We start from the raw sequence: 6,487 nt of genomic DNA on the forward strand, positions 1-6,487 counted from the left end.
ATTCGGTTCGGAGCAGAGTACTTGGCATAGATGTGCTTCCTTCTCTTCAGGAAGCCTTTGCTTTTGTGCAAAATGAGGAGAGTCGCCGCTCTACGATGCTTCCTTCTACTACCATTGATCGTTCTACTTTGGTTTCTACACCTTCCCGAGCTAGCGAATGTGTGTCTCATGGTTCTCGTCCTTCCTCTAAGTAGGATAATCTTTTTGTGACTACTATGGTAGACCTCGACACACTCGAGAGACTTGTTGGAAGCTGCATGGAACTCTTTCTGGTGGTCATGGAGACCGTCCTAGTACTCGCGAGGGCAGATTTGGCCTGTTTAGTGGCCGAAAGGCCAATGCCTGGGCTCATCTTTCAGACACAGTTGAGGCACCACCTTCATCTCCCGTTATCTTACTGGCTGCTGATGTCTCAGGGTTATCTGCCTTCGATTTTGAGATCACTTTTTGCCACTTGCTAGACCGTTGCGTCTCCATTTCTGCCACAAGTGCACCCTCTTCTTCCTTTGCCAATTCAGGTAACTTGCTTTCTCCCCATATGCATTGCTATCTCATACCACTGTGCCATGGATTATTAATTCTTATGCTTCTGACCATATGTTTGGTTCCTCTCATTTATTCTCAGAGTATAACCCCTCTTTAGGTCAAGAAAAAGTGCGTATTGCTGATGGTACAATGTCGTCTGTATCCGGAAAAGGTTTAATTCATGTCACCTCTTCCTTTCCTTTATCCTCTGTCTTCCATGTTCCTAATTTTAGTGTTAATCTTTTATCTTTGAGTCATATTACTCGTTATTTGAATTGTAGCATAACGTTTTTTCCTGGTCGTTGTCTTTTCCAGGACCTTATCACAAGGAAGAAGATTGGCAATGGTAGAGAGGAACATGGTCTCTACATTCTCGATCAGACAGACATGCTGGCTCACTTATCTATTCAGTTACCATCCACCAAGGAAGACCTTTGGTTGTGGCACCGTCATTTAGGACATCCCACTTTTTTATTCCTTAAACATTTATTTCCTTCTGTTTTTAAGAAAAATAATGTGTCAGATTTTCAATGTGAGTCTTGTCAACTTAGAAAATATTACCGAGCCTATTTTGCTCCTTCTATTAATAAAAGTTCAGTTCCATTTACTTTAATTCATTCTGATACTTGGGGTCCTTCGCGTTTTGTGTTTTTAAAAGGTCAAAAATAGTTTGTTACTTTCATAGATGATTGTTCTAGGACCATTTGGGTTTATCTGATGAAAGATAAAAGTGAAGTGTTTTCTATGTTTCAAACCTTTCATAAAATTATTTGCACTCAGTTTGGAGCGGTTGCCAAAAATTTTCGTTCTGATAATTGGGAGGGGGAATATCTTGACTCTGGTCTTGTCAGTTATTTTCCCACTCATGGCATTATTCATCACACTTCCTACACTAATACCCCTCAACAAAATGGTGTTGTCGAAAGAAAATATCGTCATCTCCTTGATGTGGCCCATTATCTATCCTTTGAAATGTGTGTTCGTAGATCCTATTGGGGAGAAGTAGTTCTCAATGCTGCTTATTTGATTAATCGTCTTCCTACGCAAGTCTTTCACAAGCAAACACCTCTTCAAGTTCTGTTCGGGTCCACCTCTTCTGGGTTCTCTCTTTCCCCTAAGACCTTTGGCTGTGTTTGTTTTTGTAATGCCCCACCCTTTACAAGTCATTGATATTGTCCATTTTCGGCCACACCTGCACAGATTTGTTCTTTCCAGTGGGTCACCGATCCCAGAACTACTCTAGCCTAAGCACGCTTAACTGGGGAGTTCTGCTAGGGATTGCACCACTCAGGAAAAGGCCTCGATGCTATATAAGGGTCTAGGTCCAGGAACTCCCCCTCCATTCCCGATGTGGGACACCTGGGCCTTACAATCCACCCTCCTTAAGGCTGCACGTCCCCGTGTAGTAGCATGCCAGCTCACAAGCCTGCCCACATGCATCGAGAGACGCGAGGGGCTTACACTCGGTACTCCGGAGAGTCGGCTCTGTTACCATTTGTAACATCCTAACCCTTCACACGTCATCGATATTGTCCGCTTTGGGTCATGTCCCACACAAATTTGTTCTTCCCAGTAGGTCACCCATCCCAGAACTACTCTAACCTAAGCACGCTTAACTGGGGAGTTCTGCTAGGGATTGCACCACTCGGGAAAAAGCCTTGATGTTAACTCACTCGCGTCCTAATACAATGGACAATAATAATTTATTCCACATAAGCACGTAGTCACATAAATACATACGGGTCTCATCCTTGGATAATGACCGTCTTGCGGCGCTACCAAAGTTCTAATTAGAAACGACAGTGATCAAGTGCCTTTCTAATAGGATTCCTAGAAACCCGTGGACTCGATCAACATCTTAGAAATTTAATCTCATACTCATATAATCACATAAACATATAATCACATAACATTACAAACATACAAACATCTCTGTCAAGCGAGATAAACCCATTATGGTACTAATAATTTCTCATGTACCCAAAATATTCAAACCTGGTACGCTTTGATACCAAGTTGTAACGCTCCCAAAAATATTCACAATAATCCAATCCGATACGGTCAACACAAGGGAACATGAATGAAGTAATAAGCTTTCATTAATCAGGGTTAACTTACATAAGGTGACACATGCAATATACATTCATAAATACTCCATCTTGAATTTATAGCATGTGTTACAAGTGGTGAAGAAGAATGAAAGCTAAACAGATAATCATGTACCCTAAGGGCTTACATATTTCAAAGTCATTGCTTGGTTACAACAAAAGTGAGACTAGCTCAATACATTTAAAGCCCTTGGCTATACAAAAGGAATACAACAAAAACAAAGAAGCTCTCACTCCAAAGGTCCCTCTAAGCTATTGCCTTGGTGGAGGCATGTCACCAACACTTGAAAATGGTTTTTTCCAAATAGGGTGAGCCAAAACCTAGTAGAAACAATCTAACACAATATATGAATCTTAATAAAGATATAAGTGCAATATGTATATACAATGCTTGTGACAATCATTCATATTCTACATGATCATAAAGTGTCAAATTTCATATCTCAATCCATTTTCCTTCAATCCGTTTCGTCTCAACTCAAGAGCCAATTTCATTAATTTTCCAGACAACCCAACCGAGGTTACAACTTAGTAGTTCTCTAGTCAACACAATTATCACATAAACACTTCAATTTGTCATTTTACGAAAATTTTGTCCGCAGGATTGGCACCCATGTATACGCACAGTTTCAAGATTTTCACCCTGGACACACAGGCTAACTTAATTCCATGAAGTCCATCTTCTATCTCCTCCCAAACATAGAATAGATCCCCTTTCTCCTCCCAATCATCATACATATACGATGTATTTAAAACATAGTTATATTCAATGACAACCAACAAGAGATTAGTTTTAATTCACCTAATTCTCATGCAATTTCTACAACAATCATAGCTATCCTCCGCCGATAGCCCAATACAGATATTTCTAAACAGATATTTAATCTCAAACAGATAAATCATCTAAATTTCCATTGGTAAGTGATAGAACTTAACCAACTTCACCATTTATATCAACATCCATCCAATTTCACATTTACAATGCCAATTCCATTTATTTATATATAAAAAATATTTAAAACATTTTAGGGCAAACTTCTCTTTTTCCCAAATATCAACCCAAATGTCAAAATCAACTATTTGGCCACCATACAACTTTATATTCAATCCCACTACCATTTATGATACATTCAAATAAAACCCCTTTTGGTTTTACACCCAACCCTAGGTTTATCCATAATACCTCAACTTCCACCATTGTGACACAATAACCAATAACTAAGTTAAAAACTATATGAATGTGTAGAAAATCCCTACCTCAAAGAGAGAAGACAAACAAAGCAAAGGAGGAACTCCAAAGATGCCGAAACCAAAGTCTAATCGATCAAAACGATGCCCTCTATGTGCTTTACATTTTTAACAAAGGCACTAGGGTAGAGAAATCATTAGATCTAGGTGAAAAAGTAAAGAGAGTGAGAGTTTTAGAGAGAGAGAGACTCATGATATAGGTTTTTGGAAAGTTTTAGAGAGAGAGAGGGATGAAAAAGTGAAGTAAAAAGTCGTCTTCACGAACTGATACACACGCAGTCCGCTCGAGTGCAAGAAGTGACACTCAAGCATATGACAAAATGTTCCGCTCGAGCACAAAATACGCACATTCAGTAGTTTTGCAGACAAAAGCATCGCTCGAGTGAAAGAATGGCCACTCGAGCGTAGAATGCATTCTCCCAATAGTTTTGCTGACTTGCAAAAATACTAACAGTTCACAAAGCCCACTCGAGCAAAAGAATAGGCGCTCTAGCGGTGGAACAAAATTCTAAGCAATAAAAGTTTGAAAACTAAGCAACCAACTTATTCCAAACACGTTCCTATCAAACCAAACTCAAATAAGAATAAGGAGAAGGGGACATGAACAGCATTCAAAGACCATAAAACCTGAGTCCAAAAAACCAATGGGTCGGGTTAAAACCAGAATCGCTATAGGATGTGGTATAAATCCCATTCACAACATATTCTTCAAAGTTTTCCTTCATTTAGTTCAAATATAGTCACATATACCTTGTGGGTAGCACCCTTTTTTGTTTTGTTTTGTTTTGTTTTTTTATTTTATTTTATTTTCTTGATGACCATGTTATTGCCTATTCGTTGTCATTTTATTTTTGCCCCTAACAGATTATTGTACTGTGTGATGGCTTTGAGCATATCTTTGAATCATCTCATTGAACAATTTACATTTTCCAACTTTGCAATTTCTAGACTTGTCATTCTCATTGAAAAAGCAACACCCCACCCCGAACTTAGACACTAAAAAAGACAAAAAAGAAAAAAACCTAAATAAGGATTTTTCTGTCTCCCTCACCACGAATCATTCTTGCATGATTGTTCTTTCGTCGGGAATCTATTGCTTGCTAGTTAAACTTGTTTCCCTCACCACCAATCATTTCTGTATGATTGTGTTCCTTCATTGATATTCTCTAATAATTTTCTTTAACAGTTATGCCCCACCATTTTTCAAGGACATATTGATTCAATGGCTCCTTTGGAAAAGGAAATTGTGTTTTACTTTGTGTTGAACTACCTAGAGGCTGTTGGTGTTATGTGTTATACAGTTCCCAACCTTGAAATTTGAATAATTTTTAGCACCACTACCAACATTTCTCCTTTTGTCACCTCTTACTACTAATTACCAAAGTTTTCAAAGGCAAATGCATAATGTGAGACATTTTTTACCTTGTGAGGATAGGCGTAAGCCTCAAGGTGTTGAGGCATTAGACTTTTGAATTTTATATTAAAATAGTAAACAAATATTAAAAATTAAATATGATGTAAATACTTTTCTTTTTAAGGCATAAAAAAATTTCATTGTGGAGATGGTAGCTTGCCCTCATCAAAAGTAAATTGGCATTTTTAGCTAAAGTTATTGAGCTTTTCACTCTTAGTAGCAAAAAATTCCTTGGTTGACGTTTCTTTCTCAAAAATGCGATTCTCCACTCCCAAGGAAGAAACCTGTAAGAAACTCACATCTATTGAGGAAGAAACCCACATCCATTGGGGAAGAACCTCGCACACAACTGAAATAGAACCTCTCAACCATATGAATCTCATAGAAACAAAAGAAAAATAACTCAAATTTATTTTGCAACTTTTTGTTTATACTTAGTAAAGACAATTTACAGTTGACATCAATCTCCAATATTAATTTCTATTTTAACACATAATTACAACTAACAAACATAAATATCAGTGATCTTAATTTTGCGATGCATACATAACTGCCCAATTCACTGCAGTGGGACTTGCATAAGCATTTTATATGTTAAACAGTATTTGTTTTATGCATTTTTATTTTCCTCTGCTTTCTATATGTTTGCTCAATCACCATATGAAAATTTCCAGGATGATGAAGATAGACCAAATCAGAAACGCAAGAAGAAAGCGGTGTCAAACCAAGATTGTCTCCTTCCATCACTAACACAGAACCAAAAGATGCTTACCAGATGCCACTATCAGATTCTAACTCCGAGTAATAGATGGTGTTCAAAGGAATCGGGGTTTGACATTAAGCAAATGAAGCACATTGGGTTCTTGAAGTAAATATCAAATTTTTATCTCCATTGTAATTATACTGATTTGCTCACAGGTGTAACAAGTAACTAGCAAATGGCTGCCCAACATATATACATTGTGTTGGAAAAAATGTTTTTTTGGGACTTTAATTTAATATTAAAGTGTGGTGACTTTAATTAAATATTAAAGTGGGTCCTAACCATTTTTTGTGTTGGGTCCAAGTGAGCCAAAAATCATTGGGTTTTGAATAAGAAATTGCCAAGAAATTGCTTCAAGATGTTAGATTCATGAATAGGATTTTAAAGAGTATTTAAATCTTTTTTCTTGGCTAAAGGGTGTGAATCCTT

Source organism: Camellia sinensis, chromosome 15 (genome assembly GCF_055761805.1).
Source record: "Camellia sinensis isolate YWXY chromosome 15, ASM5576180v1, whole genome shotgun sequence".
NCBI classification, from domain to species: Eukaryota; Viridiplantae; Streptophyta; class Magnoliopsida; order Ericales; family Theaceae; genus Camellia; species Camellia sinensis.